At 36.3% G+C, this 23368-nt stretch overlaps 1 protein-coding gene across 3 annotated transcripts in view; it reads left to right on the top strand.

The window, feature by feature from the left end:
* The first annotated feature begins 574 nt into the window (after positions 1–574).
* LOC132422128 (zinc finger protein 474) overlaps positions 575–23368 on the top strand; it is a 125981-nt gene continuing 103187 nt past the window's right edge. For all 3 annotated transcript variants that reach the window (XM_060006970.1, XM_060006969.1, XM_060006968.1), the window contains exon 1: positions 575–1190. The gene's annotated coding sequence lies outside the window, so the exon portion shown is untranslated. The remainder of the gene's footprint in view (positions 1191–23368) is intronic.

Genomic DNA, 23368 nt, shown 5'->3' with positions numbered 1-23368 from the left:
ATGTTGGTGCATATAATGTTTTCACAGAGGTCTCTGAGACTGTTCTCAATTCTTTTCTTTCTTTTTTCTTTATTCTGGCAGGCCGATTCTTAACCACTGTGCCACCAGGGAAGTCCAGGATTTTGGAATCTTGAAATTTAGAGTTGTTTCCCCTAATTCCTAGCCCTAAAGAACATTTAATAAAATGTTTCTTAATTTCATCATCCAGTGCTAACTGCTGTTAACATTTTAGTATATGTTCTTTCAGCTCATGCATGTGGGCATGTGCTTGCATACACAGACACACACACACACATTTTAATGAGATCATATTATTTATTCTGCTTTGTAGCTTCTCTTTTTCATTTAGAAATATATTATGGACTTTTTCCTATGTTAATAAACTTTTTTACCTCATCAGGTTTAATACAGAATTTTAAAAATAATGTTTTTAGGATTGTACTATGATTAGCTTAATATCTCAGAGTCTTTTTATATGTAGGGTTTTAAAAAATCTTTATTTTAGATACATTTTTAAATGTTGACCTTAGTTTTTAAAAATGTTTTCTATATTTTAAGACACATTAGAAAATAAACTAATTATCTTCTGCATCTTGCATTTCATTATATTTTGGACCAATGCACACTTTGAGAACCATGGAGAATATCCATCTCCCTCTTTTAGAAGAGGCCAAGCATTCCTATATAGATGATACTTTTTAAAGACCCTAGAAAAAATCAATAGGACAATCAGTAATTTTTTTTCTTCCTTAGGGAAAAAAAAGTGTTTCCACCCCATTCCATTGCCAAGAAGAGCCTTGTGACTTAGATTAATCTGCCTCCCTTTCTGTGATGTTTAGTCCACTGGTAAAACTCCCAGAGTCAACTTCAAAGAAAGTTGAGATCCATACCTATTTTGCTGTCTGTTTCTGAGTTTCTTCACCCCTTGTTTCGGAGTTTTCCAATCTGTTACTATAGAACTCAGTCCTGTCCCTTTTGTTGACAGGTTGCCAGGATACATCCTGGCAACAAAGGCTGGGGTTCCTGTTCCAGGCAGCCAGCCTCACATACTACATGAACTCTTGCAAGAGGGGATGTGAATCGTGGAGCTCCCAGCTAGTCTGCTCCTGTTTCCACCAGCTCCCTCACTGAGGGGTTCAGCAGGCCATGACAAAAGCCAAAATAGAAAGATGAAGAAAAAATGTTACAAGGTGAGTCTCCCAGAAGGTGTTCTTTCTTGGTTGTCTGTCTCAAATCTTACCTTTCAACTAGCAATAATAATCTTGATCTCTTCCACTTCCTTCTCACCACTATGTAGTAATATTTCCTTGCTATAGAAAAGGAATCCAAAGAAAAGTAACCAATTCTTAAGTTAAAAAAAAACCCTCAAATACTACTTAACAAATGAACAAATATTGTTTTACTTCATTGGATGATTCTGACAATAATTGAACTATGGATTAAATGTTTTAATGGCTAAAAGAATCAAATTCCATTTAAAGGGATGATTTTTAAAATTTTCTTAAGAAAAGTTGATAAAATATATTTTTAACATAAATTCAGAATTATATGTTTATAAGCCAGATTATCCATGAAAGAAAAGGGGTGATAAAGGCTATAGTTACTCAGTTGACTTGGTAGTTTTTTTTTAATTGAGATAAAATTCACATGGAGTGAAATGTAACTGATCTTAAGTTTAAATTCAAGTTCCTAAAAAAACAATGAATTTGATATATATATACAACCATGTAAACCATCACCTTAATCAAGACATAGGACATTTCTATCACTCAGAAAGTTTCCTCACATCCCTTCCAGTCAGTCTCCCCTCCTTAGGCAACCACTGTTCTGATTTCTATTACTAGAGAATAATTTGGCTGTTCATGAATTCTATATGAGTAGAATCATACAGTATGTATTCTTGTATCTGACTTCATTGGCTCAGCAGAATGTTTTTGAGATTGTTCCTGTTGCTGTGTATATAAGTAGTTCAGTTCCTTTTATAGGTGAGTATTAATGCAGTATAGAATTATTCCACATCTGTTTATCTATTTTCCGATTGATTGATATTTGGTTTGTTTCCAGTTTGGGTCTCCTATAACTAAAGTTGATTTAAACATTCTTGCACAAGTCTTTTGGTGGACATATGTTTTCATTTATCTTGGGTTCAGACCTAGGACTAAAACTGATGGATGATAGGGTAGACATATGTTTATCTTTATAAGGAGCATGAAATGATATGTCATTGTGGTTATAATTTGCATTTCCTTCATGACTAATGAAGTTAAGCATTTTTACACAAGCTTGTTGGAGATTTGCATCTCTTTTTTGTTAAGTATCTATTCATATTTCTTGCCCGTTTTAAATGTGTTTTTATTTTTATATCATCTTTATTGATACATAATTCACATACAATAAAATGCACCCATTTTAAGTACACAATCTGATGAGTTTTGTAAGTGATTACATCCATTTTACCACCAATGATAAAATATAAGAATATGTCCATTAACTTTGTATTTCATTCTCCACCCACCTACCCACCAAGTAATCACTGATCTACTTTCTGTCACAGATTAGCTTTGCCTGTTTAGAATTTCATATAAATGAAATAATTCAGTATATTCTCTTTTGCATATGATTTCTTTTATTCAGTATAATATGTTTGAAAGAGATCTATGTCATTGTGTGTAATTTGTTCATTTTTATTGTGGAGTAATATTCTGTTGTATGAATGTGCCATAATTGGTTTATCCATTTACCTGTTAATGTGTATTTATGTTGTTTCCAGTTTTTCACTGTTAAGAGCTGTTATGAACATTTGTTTTATATTCTATTTGTGGACATATATTTTCATTTCTCTAGGATAATTATTTAGGGACAGAATGTCCATATCATTAGGTAGATATATATTTAACTTTATGAGAAATTGCCAGATGGTTCTCCATAGTGGTTGTAATGTTTCACATGCCCACGAGGCATATATGGGAGTTTTGGTTTTTTCACATCCTAACACTTGGTATTGGTAATTTTAAAAATTTTATCCATTCTAGTGTGTGTACAGTGGTATCTCTGTGGTTTTATTTTGCATTTTCTTCACAAACAGCAAAATGATATATACTATTGTTTCATGAGCTTGTTGATATTTTATACGTTTTCTGTTGTGAATAATCTATTCAAAGCTTTTGCCCGAATTAGGCAACCCATATTGGGTTGCTTGCCATATATGTGTCAAATATATGTATTGAAAACATTTCTTCCCAATCTGTGGCTTATCTTTTAATTTTCTTAATGGTATTTTTTAAAGAGTAGAAGTTTCTAATTTATATGAAGTAAAATTTTAAATTCTTTTTCTTTTATGTTTAGTGCTTTTTGTGTTTTGTCTAAGAACTCTTTGAAAATATTGAGGTCATAAAGTATTTTCCTATACTTCTAGAAGCTTTATAGTTTTAATTTTTATATGTAGTTCTATGATCCACCTCGAGTTAATTTTTGTGTTTGGTGACAGTAGATGGTTGATATTCATTTTTCTGCTACATGAATCCAGTGGTTCCACCATCATTTGTTTAAAAGATTTTCCTCGCTCTATTGAATTGTCTTGGCATCTTTGTCAAAAAAGAATTGATCACATATGTGAATCAGCCATATTTCTGGACTCTATTCGGCTACATTAATCTATTTATTTGTCTTTATTGGCATCATTAATTTTTAATAAGCCAGCTCATCTTGGCTTGCATGTAATAAAACAAATATTCAAAACAGATATACAAGTTGAGTCCTTCCATGACTGCTTGCCAGTGGAACCACGCACAAGAGTTTGAATCAGGTTGGGCATTCTGTCTTGTATGTTGTCCAAATCTTTACCTAGGCAGTAATCTGACTTTAAGCAATTCTGTAATAAGCAAAAGCTAAAAATATACAGTTATAAATTTAATCAAGAATGTTAATCCCAGGAAAAGGGATGTATTTTTCAAACCCATTTACACAGAATGTAGCTTGAACTTAATTTTCATTCGTTCAATAATTTATTGAGTGTCTACTGTATTCCAGACACTGTTCTAGACAAGGAAAGTGGGAGGAAAATATTTCTTTGTTCGTAAGGAAACAATACTTAATATAATCTCTACTCTATTGCCTGTTTAATAGTGTATGTCTCACAATTACAGAGAAAAGAAACCCTATGCCTGATAAAATAAGCATCAGATTAAAAGTTTTTATGCATTCCTATGAATTGACAGAAAATTATCAGCACTCAAATGTTTAATAAGGAAAAACATTTCCTCAGTCTTTCCAAGTTTGCTATCACCATCATGAATATACATTTCTTTTGAGCCTGAGAATGTAAGCTATCATTTCTGTCAGTTGCATTTTCCAACTTGTTTTAGAAATTGAATCTTATATATTATTTCTAAGAGAACTTGGTTCACAAACTGGACCTTAATATGGCTGTTTCTTCTCTGGATCTATATAATTTAAATGAATATTATTTTATTCTATTTTTAAAAATATTTTAATTTTATTTTATTTTTATACAGCAGGTTCTTATTAGTCATCAATTTTGTACACATCAGTGTATACATGTCAATTCCAATCACCCAATTCATCACTCCACCATCCCCACACCCCGTGGTTTTCCCCCCTTTGTGTCCATACGTTTGTTCTCTACATCTGTATCTCAACTTCTGCCCTGCAAACCGGTTTATCTGTACTTTTTCTAGGTTCCACACACATGTGTTAATATATGATATTTGTTTTTCTCTTTCTGACTTACTTCACTCTGTATGACCGTCTCTAGATACATCCACGTCTCAACAAATGACCCAATTTGGTTCCTTTTTATGGCTGAGTAATATTCCATTTTGTATATGTACCACAACTTCTTTATCCATTCATCTGTTGATGGGCATTTTGGTAGCTTCCATGACCTGGCTATTGTAAATAGTGCTGCAATGAACATTGGGGTGCATGTGTCTTTTTGAATTATGGTTTTCTCTGGGTATATGCCCAGTAGTGGGATTGCTGGATCATATGGTAATTCTATTTTTAGTTTTTTAAGGAACCTCCATACTGTTCTCCATAGTGTCTGTATCAATTTACATTCCCACCAACAGTGCAAGAGGGTTCCCTTTTCTCCACACCCTCTCCAGCATTTGTTGTTTGTAGATTTTCTGATGATGCCCATTCTAACTGGTGTGAGGTGATACCTCATTTAGTTTTAATTTGCATTTCTCTAATAATTACTGATGTTGGGCAGCTTTTCATGTGCTTCTTGGCCATCTGTTGTCTTCTTTGGAGAAATGTCTATTTAGGTCTGCTGCCCATTTTTGGATTGGGTTGTTTGTTTCTTTAATATTGAGCTGCATGAGCTGTTTACATATTTTGGAGATTAATCCTTTGTCTGTTGATTCGTTTGTAAATATTTTCTCCCATTCTGAGGGTTGTCTATTTGTCTTGTTTATGGTTTCCTTTGCTGTGCAAAAGCTTTGAAGTTTCATTAGGTCCCATTTGTTTATTTTTGTTCTTATTTCCATTATTCTAGGAGGTGGGTCAAAAAGGATCTTGCTGTGATTTATGTCATAGAGTGTTCTGCCTATGTTTTCCTCTAAGAGTTTTATGGTGTCCAGTCTTATATTTAGGTCTCAAATCCATTTTGAATTTATTGTTGTGTATGGTATTAGGGAGTGTTCTAATTTTATTATTTTACATGTAGCTGTCCAGTTTTCCCAGGACCACTTATTGAAGAGACTGTCTTTTCTCCCTTGTATATCCTTGCCTCCTTTGTCGTAGATTAGTTGACCATAGGTGTGTGGGTTTATCTCTGGGCTTTCTATCTTGATCCATTGATCTATGTTTCTGTTTTTGTGTCAGTACTATATTTTCTTGATTACTGTGGCCTTGTAGTATACTCTGAAGTCAGGGAGTCTGATTCCTCCTGCTCCATTTTTTTCCCTCAAGACTGCTTTGGCTATTCGGAGTCTTTTGTGTCTCCATACAAATTTTAAGATTTTTTGTTCTAGTTCCATAAAAAATGCCATTGGTAATTTGATAGGGATTGCATTGAATCTGTAGATTGCTTTGGGTAGTTTAGTCATTTTCACAATATTGATTCTTCCAATCCAAGAAAATGGTATATCTCTCCATCTGTTTTTATCATCTTTAATTTCTTTCATCGGTGTCTTATAGTTTTCTGCATACAGGTCTTTTGTCTCCCTAGGTAGGTTTATTCTTACGTTTTTTATTCATTTTGTTGTAATGGTAAATGGAAGTGTTTTCGTAATTTCTCTTTCAGATTTTTCATCATCAGTGTATAGGAATGCAAGAGATTTCTGTGCATTAATTTTGTATCCTGCAACTTTACCAACTTCATTGATTAGCTCTAGTAGTTTTCTGGTGGCATTTTTAGGATTCTCTATGTATAGTATCATGTCATCTGCAAACAGTGACAGTTTTACTTCTTCTTTTCCAATTTGTATTTCTTTTATTTCTTTTTCGTCTCTGATTGCTGTGGCTCGGACTTCCAAAACTATGTTGAATAACAGTGGTAAGATTGGACATCCTTGTCTTGTTCCTGATCTTAGAGGAAATGCTTTCAGTTTTTCACCATTGAGAATGATGTTTGCTGTGGGTTTTTCATATATGGCCTTTATTATGTTGAGGTAGTTTCCCTCTATGCACACTTTCTAGAGAGCTTTTATCATAAGTGGGTGTTGAATTTTGTCGAAAGCTTTTTCTGCATCTATTGAGATGATCATATGGTTTTCATTCTTCAATTTGTTAATATAGTGTATCACATTGATTGATTTGCATATATTGAAAAATCGTTGCATCCCTGGGATAAATCCCACTTGATCATGCTGTATGATCCTTTTAATGTGCTGTTGGATTCTGTTTGCTAGTATTTTGTTGAGGATTTTTGCATCTATGTTCATCAGTGATATTGGTCTGTAATTTTCTCTTTTTGTGGTATCTTTGTCTGGTTTTGTATCAGGGTGATGGTGGCCTCATAGAATGAGTTTGGGAGTATTCCTTCCTCTGCAATTTTTTGGAAGAGTTTGAGAAGGATGGGTGTTAGCTCTTCTCTAAATGTTTGATAGAATTCACCTGTGAAGCCATCTGGTCCTGGATTTTTGTTTGTTGGAAGATTTTTAATCACAGTTTCAATTTCATTACTTGTGATTGGTCTGTTCATATTTTTCTATTTCTTCCTGGTTCAGTCTTGGAAGGTTATACCTTTCTAAGAATTTGTCCATTTCTTCCAGGTTATCCATTTTATTGGCATAGAGTTGCTTGTAGTAGTCTCTTAGGATGCTTTGTATTTCTGTGGTGTCTGTTGTAACTTCTCCTTTTTCATTTCTAATTTTATTGATTTGAGTCCTCTCCCTTTTTTTCTTGTTGAGTCTTGCTAATGGTTTATCAATTTTGTTTATATTTTCAAAGACCAGCTTTTAGTTTTACTGAACTTTGCTATTGTTTTCTTTGTTCCTATTTCATTTATTTCTGCTCTGATCTTTATGATTTATTTTCTTCTGCTAACTTTGGCTTTTGTTTTTTCTTCTTTCTCTAGTTATTTTAGGTGTAAGGTTAGATTGTTTATTTGAGATTTTTATTGTTTCTTGAGGTAGGCTTATATAGCTATAAACTTCCCTCTTAGAATGCTTACACTGCATCCCATAGGTTTTGGATCATCATGTTTTCATTGTCATCTGTCTCTAGGTATTTTTTCATTTCCTCTTTGATTTCTTCAGTGGTCTCTTGGTTATTTAGTAACGTATTGTTTAGCCTTCATGTGTTTGTGTTTTTTATGGTTTTTTTCCCTGTAATTTATTTCTAATCTCATAGCATTGTGGTCAGAAAAGATGCTTGATATGATTTCAATTTTCTTAAATTTACTGAGGCTTGATTTGTGACCCAAGATGTGATCTATCCTGGAGAATGTTCCATGCGCATTTGAGAAGAAAGTGTAATCTGCTGTTTTTGGATGGAATGTCCTCTAAATATCAATTAAATCTATCTGGTCTATTGTGTCATTTAAAGCTTCTGTTTCCTTATTTATTTTCATTTTGGATGATCTGTCCATTGGTGTAAGTGAGGTGTTAAAGTCCCCCACTATTATTGTGTTACTGTCAATTTCCTCTTTTATAGCTGTTAGTAGTTGCCTTATGTATCGAGGTGTTCCTATGTTGGGTGCATATATATTTATAATTGTTATATCTTCTTCTTGGATTGATCCCTTGATCATTATGTAGTGTCCTTCCTTGTCTCTTGTAACATTTTTTATTTTAAAGTCTAGTTTATTGGATATGAGTATTGCTACTCCAGCTTTCTTTTGATTTCCATTCACATGGAATATCTTTTTCCATCCCCTCACTTTCAGTCTGTATGTGTCCCTAGGTCTGAAGTGGGTCTCTTGTAGACAGCATATATATGGGTCTTGTTTTTGTATCCATTCAGGAAGCCTGTGTCTTTTGGTTGGAGCATTTAATCCATTCACGTTTAAGGTATATTCCTATGACCATTTTCTTAATTGTTTTGTTTTTGTTTTTGTAGGTCCTTTTCTTCTCTTGTGTTTCCCAGTTGAGGAAGCTCCTTTAGCATTTGTTGTAGAGCTGGTTTGGTGGTGCTAAATTCTCTTAGCTTTTGCTTGTCTGTAAAGCTTTTGATTTCTCCATCGAATCTGAATGAGATCCTTGCCGGGTAGAGTAATCCTGGTTGTAGGTTCTTCCCTTTCATCACTTTAAGTATATCATGGCATTCCCTTCTGACTTGCAGAGTTTCTGCTGAGAAATCAGCTGTTAACCTTACAGGAGTTCCTTTGTATGTTATTTGTCATTTTTCCCTTGCTGCTTTCAATAATTTTTCTTTGTCTTTAATTTTTGCCAATTTGATTCCTGTGTGTCTTTACATGTTTCTACTTGGGTTTATGCTGTATGGGACTCTCTGTGCTTCCTGGACTTGGGTGGTTATTTCCTTTCCCATGTTAGGGAAGTTTTCAACTATAATCTCTCCAAATATTTTCTCGGGTCCTTTCTCTCTCTCTTCTCCTACTGGGACCCCTATAATACGAATGTTGTTGTGTTTAATGTTGTCCCAGAGGTCTCTTGGGCTGTCTTCATTCTTTTTTCTTTATTCTGTTCCACAGCAGTGAATTCCACCATTCTGTCTTCCAGGTCACTTATCTGTTCTTCTGCCTCAGTTATTCTGCTATTGATTCCTTCTAGTGTAGTTTGCATTTCAGTTATTGTATTTTTCATCTCTGTTTGTTTGTTCTTTAATTCTTCTAGGTCTTTGTTAAACATTTCTTGCATCTTCTCGATCTTTGGCTCCACTCTTTTTCCGAGGTCCTGGATCATCTTCACTATCATTTTTCTGAATTCTTTTTCTGGAAGGTTGCCTAGCTCCACTTCATTTAGTTGTTTTTCTGGGGCTTTATCTTGTTCCTTCATCTGGTATATAGCCCTCTGCCATTTCATCTTGCCTATCTTTCTGTGAATGTAGTTTTTGATCCACAGGCTGCAGGATTGTAGTTCTTCTTGCTTCTGCTGTCTGCCCTCTGGTGGATGAGGCTATCTAAGAGGCTTGTGTAGATTTTCTGATCAGTATTATTATTTTAAGTAATTTCCCCAAACTCTCTGGTGAATGAAACATTTTCAAGCATATATGCAATTCAGGAAATAAGTTGTGAGTGGTGAAGGATGTGAATGATTCCAGAGCACCCTTCCTGAGGCGGCAGTGGAGATTCCCATGGAGTCTTAAAAACATAGCGAAAGCTTTTCTAAATAGTACAGTATACAAGTACAGCAGGAGGCACACACAGTGTTGGGGGCAACAGGAAAGGAAAATGTAAAGGAGGCAAGTTGCTAACAGTTCAAAAGTGATGACAAACTGCAAATAGAATTTCCACAGTGCAGTGCAACCAAACATTTATTTCAGAGAAGCCTCTAAGAGGAGGCTAATGGAGTTCTCTGCAAACAAAATTTAGTAGGATTCTGGTTGCACTGAGTGCTATTTTGTAGATTCACATTGATTAATAATTGGATGTTTCACTGTTAAAATAAAATGGAGTCTCATTTGTATGCTCTAATTCAGGGGTTAGGAAACTTTTCCTATAAATGGCCACGTAGTAAATAATTTAGCCCTCATAGGCAAAAGCAGTCAAGACAAATACATAAATGAACAAGCATGGCTCTGTTCCAGTAAAACCTGATTTACAAAAAGAGGTGGGCGGCTGGCCAGGTTTGACCAGTGAGCCCTAGTTTGTTGACACTTGTTCTAATCTTCAAGGAATTCTGATAAGATATCTTCCAAAATTATACATTGACATTTAAAGAACTGTGGCCTTGAAACTGTTCTTCCTCAGAGTGCCCAGTACTTTGGGGGGCTCTCTTCAGAAGAAATATGACTTCAAAGGAGAATTAAACTTTGAAAGTAATATGTATTCAAAATGCATGTGGTCAGGAAAGACAATATATGAATAAGCTCAGCTCAGGAAAGCCTAACTCTGTGTTTTTCCTTCAGTTTTTTACCTAGTCATACAGCACCCAATACATGTGTCTACCTAATCATAAGGCTACCTCTCGTGTGCTTGTCTAGCTCTGTTCTTGGGGGGAGCTCTATGCCGTAGATGCTCGTTGCTCATAAGGTCCAGGGCTTGGTCCAAGCCAATGACTGGATTCTCTTTTCTCTTAAATTTGGTAAATAGACAGTCTTCCTTCAGTATCCTTGGGCGTTTGGATCCAGGACCTCCTGTGGGAACCAAAATTCATGGATGCTCAAGTCCCTTATACAAAATGGTGTAATATTTGCATATGGCCTATGCATATCCTCCAGTATACTTTTAAATCCTCTCTAGATTACTTGTAATACCTAATACAAAGTAAATGCTATGTAAATAGTTGTAAATACAATGTAAATAATATGTAAATAGTTCCCAGTGTATGGCAAATTCAAGTCTTTTTTTTTTTTAACTTTCTGGACATTTAAAAAATATTTTTGATCTGATGTTGGTTGATTCTGCAGATGCAAAACCCACAGATATGAGTGACTGACTGTAGTTATGCTTCTAAATCTAGAATGATAATCCCTTTTTGAAAAATTATTGTAATATAGTTTATTTACAATGTTGTGTTAGTTTCAAGTGTACAGCAAAGTGATTCAGTTATACATATATTCATTCTTTTTCAAATTCTTTACCCATATAGGTTATTACAAAATATTGGGTAGAGTTCCCTGTGCTATACAGTAGGTCCTTGTTGGTTATCTATTTTATATATAGTAGGTGTATATGTTAATCCCAAGCTCCTAGTTTATTCCTCACCCCACCCCAGCGTTTCCCCTTTGGTAACCGTGACTTTGTTTTTGAAATCTGTTAATCTGTTTCTGTTTTATAAATGAGTGCATTTGTATCATTTTTAAAAATTAGATTCCACATATGAGTGATATATTTGTCTTTCTCTGTCTGACATACTTCACTTAGTATGATAATCACTAGGTCCATCCATGTTGCTACAAATGGCATTGTTTCATTCTTTTATATGTCTGAGTAATATTCCGTTGTATATATGTACCACATTCGCTTTATCCATTCATCTTTCAATAGCCATTTAGGTTGCTTGCATGTCTTGACTATTGTATATAGTGCTGCTATGAACATTGGGGTACACGTATCTTTTCAAAGCATGGTTTTCTCCAGATGGGTGCCCAGGGTTGGGATTGCTGTATCATATGGTAACTCTATTTTTAGTTTTTTAAGGAACCTGCGTACTGTTCTCTCTAATGGTTGTACCAGTTTACATTCCCACCAATGGTGTAGGTGGGGTCCCTTTTCTCCACACCCTCTCCAGCATTTATTGTTTGTAGACTATTTGATGATGGCCATTCTGACCAGGGTGAGGTGGTACCTCATTGTAGTTTTGATTTGCATTTCTCTGATAATTAGTGATGTTGAGCATCTTTTCATGTGTTTTTTGGCCATCGTATGTCTTCTTTGGAGAAATGTCTATTTAGATCTTCTGCCCATTTTTTGATTGGGTTGTTTGTTTTTTTGATATTGAGCTGCATGAGCTGTTTGTATATTTTGGTGATTAAACCCTTTCACTCACTTCGTTTGCAAATATTTTCTCCCATTCTGTTGGTTGTCTTTTCATTTTGTTTATTATTTCCTTTGCTGTGCAAAAGCTTTTAATTTCATTAGGTCCCATTTGTTTATTTTTGTTTTAATTTTCATTACTCTAGAAGGTGGATCCAAAAAGATATTGCTGCAGATTACTAATCCCTTGAGTTAATATTGTTAGGAATATTAAACAAGGGTTAGATGGTCAGATATTCCTCAGACTTGAGAAAATACCACAAAACTAGCTTTGAATCCTTTTTCCAAAAGTCCTTTTCTGTTTTTATTCATCTATTTAATTAATGAGCTTGATTCTTGTTTAAAAATTTAGGTTAAAATTAAACTAATCTTACTCAGCTCATTCAACATTCAACATATTTTGTCAGTGCCTACAAAGTGCCTGGCACTGGACTAGGTGCTGGGCATCTAACTATGTAGAGAGCAAATGAGCCCCTAATGTTCATGGAGGTTACATCCAAGTGAAGGAAAAGAATACTACACAAGTAAACAAACAAGGTAAAAACATGCTGTAAGAGCTGTGAAGAAAATAAACAGCATTGTCATAACTGTGCACATAACTGTGACAGTGGTGGTGGCAGTGGTACATGTGTGCATGTGTTCACACACATGTTTCTGTATGTTGCATGTGTATGTGTGTGTTTCTGTGTTTTAGGAAGAAACAAAGAAATTACTTGAGAAAGAGTAGTCAGGAAGGGTCTGTCTGTTTGAGTCAATGATATTTTAACAGAGATCTGGAAAATGAAATGAGAAAGCTATGCAAAGACGGGGAAGATTCTAGGCAGTGGCAAGAGCATGTGCAAAGCTCCTTTTCACGCTCTCCCCTAACCTACCCCAGAGTGAGAACGAGTTCGGTTTATTTGAGGAACCAAAAGGTGAACATGGATGAAGCACAGTACAGGTGGGAGAGAGTAAATGGAGACCAAAGCAGAGGCTTAGGGACACACCAGGTTACAGAAGTTCAAGAGTTTGGATTTTATTTTGAGAATAGTGCAACAACCACGGAACATTTAGTCAGGGGAGGTATAGGATTTGTTTTATAACTTAAGTAGGTGAATATGACTGCTCTGAAAAAAAGAAAGATTAGGCAGTGGGAGTGGTTATTCACCCATTATGCCTGAAACAGCACGTGGATGGTGAGGCACCCCCATTCACCTGCGTGGCAGTACACTTAGGAGGGCAGGCAAAACATCACAAGAAGTTTTCCAAAATCACTGGAAGAATGGAGACAGGTGCGAAAGAATATGGGAAAGGAGAGGCATTAAGATGCAAAAAGCAAAAAAGACAGGAGAGGAGAAAGTGAGCAGAAAGAAAATATAAGAAGATGACTAGGGTAAAATAAAATGTTTACTTTTCTGTGAAATCATTCAAATGCACTTATACAGGGATAAAAAATACTAAATCCTTTTTTTAGACTGTCTACTAGTCCCTTTTACCTTTTCTCTTGCCCTCCTCTCCCAACCCCACATCTCCCATGCAAGCCCACAAGAAGATCGAGAACTTAGTTGGAGAGCTGGGGCAAAGGAAGGCATCCTCGTGATCATCTCACCTGCCTTCACTATCAGTATGACTTCTCCCAAGTCGAAAGATGTGGTCAAAGTTTATTTTAGTAAAATTACCGTGAAATGAACAAAGAACAAAGTGAGAAGTATTGAGGATTGGAGATAGAAGAAATACACGGTTGGAGAAAGACTCAGAATTCAATGTTTAGCCAACAATTGTCCTTATTAGTACCATCTGACCTAGTTACAATCCAGCATATCATTACCAAATACATGCTAGATGGACTGGAATCTTGGCATGGATTCACTGCCAAATGAAGATTTTGACAATGATTATCAGTCTGTTCTCTTGTCCTAGAAGGAATTTGGAGAGAAATGTATAGAGGGGTGTGTGTGTGTGTGCACGCAACTAGAAGCAGAGTGCTCACCAAAGTGATAATAAATATAACTAATAAGATTCCAGCCTCTCGCCAAGTGTATATATTCATTGAAAGGATGGAAATACATATAGTTTGTGAAAAATTATTTATATTGTGGCTCTTTTTAAAATCAGAAATGTGTAGTAAGTAATTAGTTTTCATATTATTTGAATCACTTCAAGGCATTTTCTCTCAAAAATACCAAATGATTGTGCAATATTAAAATAAGATAAATCTTGGATTGCTTTATCTGTTCAGTTCCAAGTGAACCATATTATATATGAAACACATAACATTTCAATCAACAAAAATTAAAATCACATTTTCCTCTTCAGTTAGCCTATTTCCTATGTCAAATACCATGTCAAGTGGAGTTTAATTATTTTAACTATTGGGGTGGTTATGGGTAACAAGAAGTTTCCAAATAAACTTTTCAACAGAGACTCTCAGGAAATGCTTACTGATAAGTAGCACAGGAACACTGTTCTAGCTGTAATTACTGAAATGGACACTATCCATTGTGTGACTAAATAAAATAGGTTAGGTTGTGATTCACCAACAATTTAATAACATATAGTGTAACTGAATCTATTTCAATCTTAATTTTGTAACTGGAATTTTATAATTAATCCAGAGAGACAAAAATTTGTAGCCTAAAATTGTGTCATCCTTCCATATGATATTTACAAGACAGATTTAAAATCTATACATTTTCAAATAGTGATTTCATAATGTCTTAAGATAGTTCAGCTTATTCTATTTCTCCCATATAATTGGGTATTATAAGATTCTGGTATTCAAAATATCAGAAAACTAGAAAAACTATGAACAAATAGTTACAACACTTAAATGGAAGCTTCAGAAGACAACTGTGAGAAAAGAACAGTGAACAGAAAAAGTGAAAACAAGAAATTTATAAAGCCCACTGAAAGTAAATGCGGACTTACTAAATGCATCTCATCTACACCTTCCCACCCTGGGATCCAGAATAATGAAATAATTCTCAAGACAGAGAGAAAGGAAAAGCCTTTTTAGTCACCTAGGAGTTAATTGCCATATATGTCTTTTAGTGGAGTAGCCTTTGCAGATGGGACTTCTGGGCCTAAAAGGACAGGAAAGGTAAAGGAGGAGAATGAAAGGAAGAGGATGCTCACAATGACTCTTGTTGGTGTCCCATGGACCTTGGCTGATGGCATTCTCTGAAAAGTTCACCTGGAGGCTAGGATAACCACAAACCTTTACAGAAAAACTACAAAGGAAAAGAGCTCTGCTAGACCCTAGGGTTGGTCCATCTGTCCTATATGAAGATAGTAGAATCACATAATTCAAATAATGCCATAGTAATAGTACAGTAGTTGCATCCGTGAAGGAAAGGCCAAGACCATCACTGAAGCATTGGTATTATTGAGAATCTGATTGCTTCTTTTCAAAAAACACTTCTTACTTTGATAAAAAGATATGCCTCTTGGGGCTTCCCTGGTGGCGCAGTGGTTGAGAGTCTGCCTGCTGATGCAGGGGACGTGGGTTCGTGCCCCGGTCCGGGAGGATCCCACATGCTGCAGAGCAGCTGGGCCTGTGAGCCATGGGCGCTGGGCCTGCGCGTCCGGAGCCTGTGCTCCGCAACGGGAGAGGCCACGGCAGTGAGAGGCCCGCGTACCAAAAAAAAAAAAAAAAAAGATATGCCTCTCTTTCTTTAAGTGACTAAAGTAGGATTCTTTTTATTTGTAGTGACACACAATCCTAACAGATACATACGTGAAGTAAACGTACTATAATAGCCTATTAACTCATAGATGGAAGGGTTGGATTATTTGGAAATATCTCTAATGGTGGTCGTGGTAATGGGAACTCAAAAATTATGTCCAAAATATCTGTTCCAGGCCCCACTGCCAGAGGCAGCATTCTGGGCTGAATGAATTATTAAATAAATCCAGCTTCAGCCAGGCCTTCTTAGTGGACTCAAGTGTACTTAGGGCATTTATTATAAGAATACTTGTGCATGGAAACACAGGGGAATCAAACAGCCAGGCCTCAGGAAGCTAAAGAACTACCTGTTCCAGGGGAATTCCTAGCCAAAGAGTTGAGTGGACTCTGTTCTCCAGACCAAACACCAAAATAATGAATAGGTAATTTTTATAAAAGCTTCAGAATTCTAGAGGGAAATCAAAGGAATTTTCAACCAAGTTCTTTTTATTTCTGCTGATTATTCAGTGTTAATAATCAGGTATTATCCCCATTGGCTTTTCAGCTCTATACTCATTAGGTCTCTTTCTTGAATTGTTTCAAAAGCCTGCATAGAACTAGAGACCCGACCCTGCTTTCCTTTTTAGGAGAGGTGAAGAAAGAGCCCTATCCACAATCTAGCTCTGCAAGCCTGACCTGGTCACTGCTTTTCCACCTGTGAGGTGGCCCACTTCCTCTTTTATATTTGACATTACAGACATTAGTAACATCTGAATATAATTTCTCATTTCTTATTTGGAACATTGTGACAAGCTTCTTCCACTTTCTAATAGAATTATCACAAATCTCCAGGAGTGCAGATATTCTCTAGAAATAGTGCAAGATATAAAGACTAAAGAACATTGTATGTCTTCTGCACCCAGGCAGTAGTGACAGCCCCTCATGGTTGCTCACCTGAGTGTTCCAACATTGGCCTGTTCCCATGCTCTACCCTGTTTCACCCACAGTCACTCCATCTTCTTCTATTCTACTTTTTTTTCTAATTTTTAAAAATTGAAGTGTAGTTGATTTACAATGTTGTGTTAGTTTCAGGTGTACAGCAAGGTGATGTGTGTGTGTGTGTGTATATACACACACACACACACATATATATATATATACACAAGTATATATATTCTTTTTCAGATACTTTTCCATTAGGTTATTATAAGATATTGAATATAGTTCTCTGTGCTATGCAGTAGGTCCTTATTGTTTATCTATTTTATATACAGTAGTTTATATCTGTTAATCCCAAACTCTTAATTTATCCACCATCTCCCTCCCCAGCTTTCCCCTTTGGTAACCATGAGTTTGTTTTCTATGTCTGTGGGTCTATTTCTGTTTTGTAAATAAGTTCATTTGTATCATTTTTTTGTAGAATCCACATGCAAGTTATATCATATGATATTTGTCTTTGTCTGACTTACTTCTCTTAGTATGATAATCTCTAGGTCCATCCATGTTGCTGCAAATGGCATTATTTCATTCTTTTTATGGCTGAGTAATATTCCATTGTATATATATTCCACATCTCCTTTTTTATTTTATTTTATTTTTTATTAATTTTTATTGGAGTATGGTTGCTTTACAATGTTGTATTAGCCTCCACTACACAACAAAATGAATCAGCCATACACATACAGATATCCCCTCCCTTTTGGACTTCCCTCCTGTTTAGGTTACCACAGTGCATTAGGTAGAGTTCCCTGTGCTATACAGTATGTTCCCATCAGTTGCCTGTTTTATACATAGTATCAATAATGTATATGTGTCAATCCCAGTCTCCCAATTCCTCCCACCCCACCTCTTTCCCCCTTGGTATCCATACAGTTGTTCTCTATGTCTTTGTCTCTGTTTCTGCTTTGCAAATAAAATCATCTGTACCATTTTTCTAGATTCTACATATATGCATTATTATACATTATTAGCTTTTCTCTTTCTGACGTACTTCACTCTGTATGACACTCTCTAGGTCGATCCACGTCTCTACAAATGACCCAATTTTTTTTCTTTTTATGGCTGAGTAATATTCCATTGTATATATGTACCACATCTTCTTTATCCATTCATCTGTGGACATTTAGGTTGCTTCCATGTCTGGCTGTTGTAAATAATGCTGCTATGATCACTGGGGTACACATATCTTTTCAAATTAGAGTTTTCTCCGGGTATATGCTCAGGAGTGGTATTGCAGGATCCTATGGTAACTCTACTTTTATTTTTTTAGAGAACCTCCATACTGTTCTCCACAGTGGCTGCACCAATATACATTCCCACCAATGGTGTAGGAGGGTTCCCTTTTCTCCACACCCTCTTTAGCATTTATTATTTGTGCTCTTTTGGATGATGGCCATTCTTATTTGTGTGAGGTGATACCTCATTGTAGTTTTGATTTGCATTCCTCTAATAATTTGTGTGCTGAGCATCTTTTCATGTGCCTTTTGGCCATCTGTGTATGTCTTCTTTGGAGAAATATTTAGCTCTTCTACATAGTCTGTCTTCTTCTTAGGCATAATTTATTTGTTGTGATGTTTCGTGCTGCTGTTCTTCAGCTTCACAACTCTTTCTCAGTGTCCTTTCTGCTTTAGCAACCATTGCTGTTATCTTTTCCAAGAGAGGAATTGTGATTGAACCGGTTCATCTGTTCATGTCATAGACTACTGGTGAGCCTATGATGGATAGCCCTTGTCCAATGCCCAAGTTCTGACACAATCAGCTTGGGTTGGGGATCAGGAGTTGAATAATATGCTACAGGACATGACCACCCAGGGCCACCTATCCGCTGAGGGGGTGGGGCAGATTTCCTTAGCAGGGGCTGAGTATGACAAGCACCATAATTATAATATTTCATACTGCTTTGATCTGATAATTTAAAAAAATATACTCATATTTCCCATAACTTTTCAGTATTTTTTTTTCCTTTTTAGGACTACAGGTCGGATTGTCTTTTAATGAAATATGAATAAAATGTTATTTGAATTAGCTGCAGAATGAAAATTTTGGAATTCATCAGAATATTTTTTAAAAGGAAGAATAATTTTAAAAATCTATAGTTAGTCTTCTAATTACATTTTTCAGCCTGCAGGATTATTTATGAAAATATGGGGCAGAAGACCTATTAGAACCATATAATAACAATTATGATATCATACCACCTACCAGACAGTGTGCTAAGCATTTTATCTTTTAATCCTCATAATAACTCTGCAAGGTATTATCATCCTACCAAACATAAGGTGAAATTGAGGCACAGAGAGGTTACATATCCCAACATTCTGTAGCTGATAGACATTTTGGAGTAAGTGTTTAAAATAGACCTGAGTTTATTGCAAAAGTACTTTAAAGTGGAGGTTAACAGAGTATTACTGGGTTCTGGGTGTAAGCTACTTTTTCTGCTTTTACTTAGCAAATTAGACTGTACCAATGTATTTGAGAGCTTGCTTGAACTTGGACTCTATTTCCCAGACGTGTTAGTGAAATCTTGATTAAGATTTTAATGACCTGAGCCCATGACACACAGAAAGAGGCATGGGAATTGATTTAGCATCCAAAGGGAAGATGCTGTTGTAAATAAACTCTTTCATTCTTGAAGTGCTGTCTAAATGCAGCAAAATTCTACAGCAGAAGTTCACTTTCTAGTCCAGAAGTATTTGTCAAGATTTTTAGCAAAAATGTTTAGACATATGTCAGCTACTACTAGTAACATAAGATGGAACATGGAGCTAACTGCCTGAAGCAACATTAAACAGAATTTCAGAATTGGAAGGAGCATACAAGTCTGGCTCTGTGTAGTATACATAGTCTCAAGAAGTTAGGTACAAATTGCATTTAATAAACCAGAGGGATCTATTTTCCTACTAAAAGTTTACTTGCAGAGTAAAGTCTGCAATGGATCCTTTTAGGAAACCAAAGAACTTCCTTTGCCTGGTCTTTAGATGTTAAATGTTGATGTTCTCCAGATTTCCTCACTCATGATCTTTTTTCAGTTGTATGTTATATATAAGAAACTCTATAAAAGTTCCCCATTTCCTATAGGGAAATCAAAATTCTTGCGATTCGTTATAAGGCTTTTCATAATTTGTTCCCAGTATACCTTCTCAATTACTTATATAAATTATTCACCATTCTTTTCCCTTTCTCACTTTACCCACTACCCACCTTACTGCCCATCTACACACACACACACAAAACCACTCACATCCATCTACAAACTCATATATACACATCCATATACATACACACTCACACTCTTCCACTCACACCTATTCACACCCCCCCAATCACTGACACCCATGTACATATACACATTCACTTCCATCCATACACATACCACATCTAACAATTCACACCTCTATCCATACACTCATATCACACCCATCCACTCACAGTCATGTACATACCCACACCTAACCACTCACCATCTATACACTCACATATACATACGCTTACACTCGTACACATACATTCATATATATACCTATAATCTCACCCATCTGCCTTCCCATTTGCTCAAAGTAATCCTTATGTCAAAGTGGCATATTCTGATTCCTACAATTTTAAATAGGAAATGACTCTACAAAATGGAAATGTGTTTTCAGCTCAGACTTGAAACTGGAAGTAACCTTTTCCACCCAGGAAGGGTTTAAACATCCACCTCCAATTGTTAGAGAAGGCTGACTGAGGTCCTGAGGGCGGAGTCAAAAGGAGAGAAGGAAAATATTATGCATGCAGCACTTTGACAAGAAATATAGTCAGTTAACCAAGAGCAGAGTGTATTAAAGTCAAGTTTCTGAAGATAACAGTTAATAAAGGCTTTACCAGTTGCAAATATGCAGATACAGAAACAAAGAATACAGTCAAAGAGGACAGGGGAGAGCAAGCTTGAAGTGTGTACGGGAAAGACACATAGACCACACAGAGGAGAATGCAAAATCTGAAGGATTGTTTCTTCAGTCACACTGGTTGAGGATTCTCACAAGAGCTGAAGAGAGATACTGGAACCCATTCTATAATGTTATGTGAATATTTATGTTTTCGTTACTATAGAGTAAATTGAATTATAATTCTCATTGTAGAGGGCTGACTGGGGCTTCTCAGCAAGGCCTCTGGGATGGAGTCACCCTGGCGGGGTTTCCAGTGGAGACTAGAGCTGGGTGACCCTGAGCTGACTATTAAGATTCTGGGTCACAGCAGGGCCAAAAGTAGTTGAGCAACATTTTTGCAGAAGGCTCCATTCACAATGCTGATCTCTTTCTTTTGGGGTGTTTTAGTCTTCTATTACTGCCTTAGCAAAATACCATAAAATAAGCAGCTTAAAAGAACCCCAATCCATTATCTTATCATTCTATGTCAGAAGTCCAACATGGGTATCCTGGGGTAAAATCAAGGTGTCAGCAGACCGTGTCCCTTTTTGAAGACCCTGTGTTTGTTTCCTTGTCCTTCCCAGCTTCTAGAGCCACCCACATTGCTTGCACACAGCCTCTTCCCTCCACTTCTTTCAAAGTCAGCAATGGCTACTTGAATCCCTTTTTCCTTCAGTTGTCCCATCTCTTTCACTAGATGGGGGAAAGGTTCTCTGCTTTTGAGAACTCATGTGATTAGATTGGGCCCGTCACTTCTCATCCTGCTTTCTCCAGAATATAACGGAGTTGAAATATAAGACACACTTTTCTAGTGGTGAGCTGGTCTGTGTCTTCAGAGCAAATTAGCAGTGAGGTCAACCACAGGATGCCACATTCTTCACTCCCTTGCAGATGGTACCTTGTCCTTCATGTGTTGGGTTGTCCTTCTAGACTTAAAGTGGAGACAGACAGACAATGGGAACAATGAAACAAAGAGAAAGAGAGCACAGGCAGTGGGAGAAAAAAAGCCTGCTGAAAACACAAGAAACAGCAAAAAACAGCATTCACAGAATTGATTTTAAATTGAATTCTTCCAATCAAATACTCCAATCTTTCCGATCCTAGGTGTGACTTAAAATACACACAGATCTTCCTTTTGTTAGTTAAAGGAAAAGAGAACAAAGCAGTTGATACTCTCACTGACTTCCTTGCTATTTGACACTTATTGGGCATGGGGTGGAAGGAGGCTTTCAGTAAAGTTTAAACTACAAAAAATTTAAAGTACAAACTAAGAACGTTTGCAAATAAAGAGCTGTCACCACATTTTATGTTTGGTCTGGGCTCTGGGGACCTGGAGAATGAACAAGTTTCGCCTAGACACCAAGAGACTCCTTTCAGTGGTTTTCTCCAGCAGGGGATAGCCTTTGTAAGATTTCCTGAGCAATGAGAGGTTGTAGTGGAGGATTCTAACCATCGACAAGTTCAAACCATCTGGCCTGTGAAAGAGTTCCTTGTTCACAAAATTCAGAGATGAATGAATGACAATAGCTTTTTAATGACTTATTTACATAGGAGGATGAGAGATGTGGGGAGAAGAGCAACAGAAAGCCCCTGTTCAGAAACAGCCTTCAGCTGGTGGGTGTACCCAAACGACCGAGACTCCAGGGTCACCACCAGAGAAGACATGCTAAATGTACCAGGAAATAAGAGGCACATTCATTTACACACAGCAGAAACCCAGCCTTGCCTTTTGGGCTCCATCCTGGTTTTGACTTTCTTCCCAGGGACTTTCCTCAGAAACAGCTTTGCGTGGAAAGCGCATTATTAACAAAGGGTGTTGATGTCTGTAACGAATGGTAATGATGGTCAGTTTAAGTGTTAACCAGGCTTTGGGAGGCACCGACCTCCTGGAGGTGGGTAGAGCTAAGGCACAACTTTGAGGCTCTTGTAGGAGAAGTGGGTGATGTGGTTAAAAAAGGTTCCTTCAGAATACAGTGAGGCCCATCTCTCTTATGCCAATCTATCTTGGCCAAGAAGATCCCATCAAAGGCAGCTATATTCTTCATTGTGTTTGTTTTAACCTGGAGGCACTAGTCTAGTAACTGCACTTCTGACACTAATGCTCTGTGGCTTGGAAGTCTTTGCCAAAGATATTGCACTGAGTTAGCTCTCTGAGACAGTAAATCAAGAGTGTAAAGACGGTGGGAACTCTGTGCAAGCATATCACATAATGGAAACTGGTAAACAATGAATCTATTTGTAATTCTTTTTAAAATTTAATACTGAAACAAGGGTATCTGTAGTTTTTCCCCCATTATTTTTTATCATAATGCATCAAATTTAGACACAATGGATATTGGATATCTCATTCTTTATGAGAAGGAATTACTGTACTGTGCTGTTCTTATACTAACATAGTATAAACTAACATAGATGGTACTTGAGAAAATGGTCAGCTTGGCAGAAAGAAAAAGTTCACCAAATTCTATAATCCCTGCAAGGAAGCATAAGTCTCTTAGGAAGTATTTCCAGCCCAAATCTTGGAAATGTAACAATAGTCTATATTATTAATAGCTTATTTATGGTTCTTTTTATTGACTGGTTCTTTCTTAATCTAATAACTTAAGATATCCAACATTCTTCATTTGGGAAATCATTTAATGGTTAATCAAGGGCCCTGACTAAAACAGAAGAGTAGCTCTTATTATATCAATGGATAACTAAATAATAATGGGAATGCTTCCAAAAAGTTCAGATGGTTTCTAAAACACATTTCTT

The sequence above is a fragment of the Delphinus delphis genome, chromosome 3 (genome assembly GCF_949987515.2).
Source record: "Delphinus delphis chromosome 3, mDelDel1.2, whole genome shotgun sequence".
In the NCBI taxonomy this organism is placed as follows: domain Eukaryota; kingdom Metazoa; phylum Chordata; class Mammalia; order Artiodactyla; family Delphinidae; genus Delphinus; species Delphinus delphis.
Note: the sequence above shows the minus strand (reverse complement) of the source record. Positions and strands in the feature narration are given on the sequence as shown.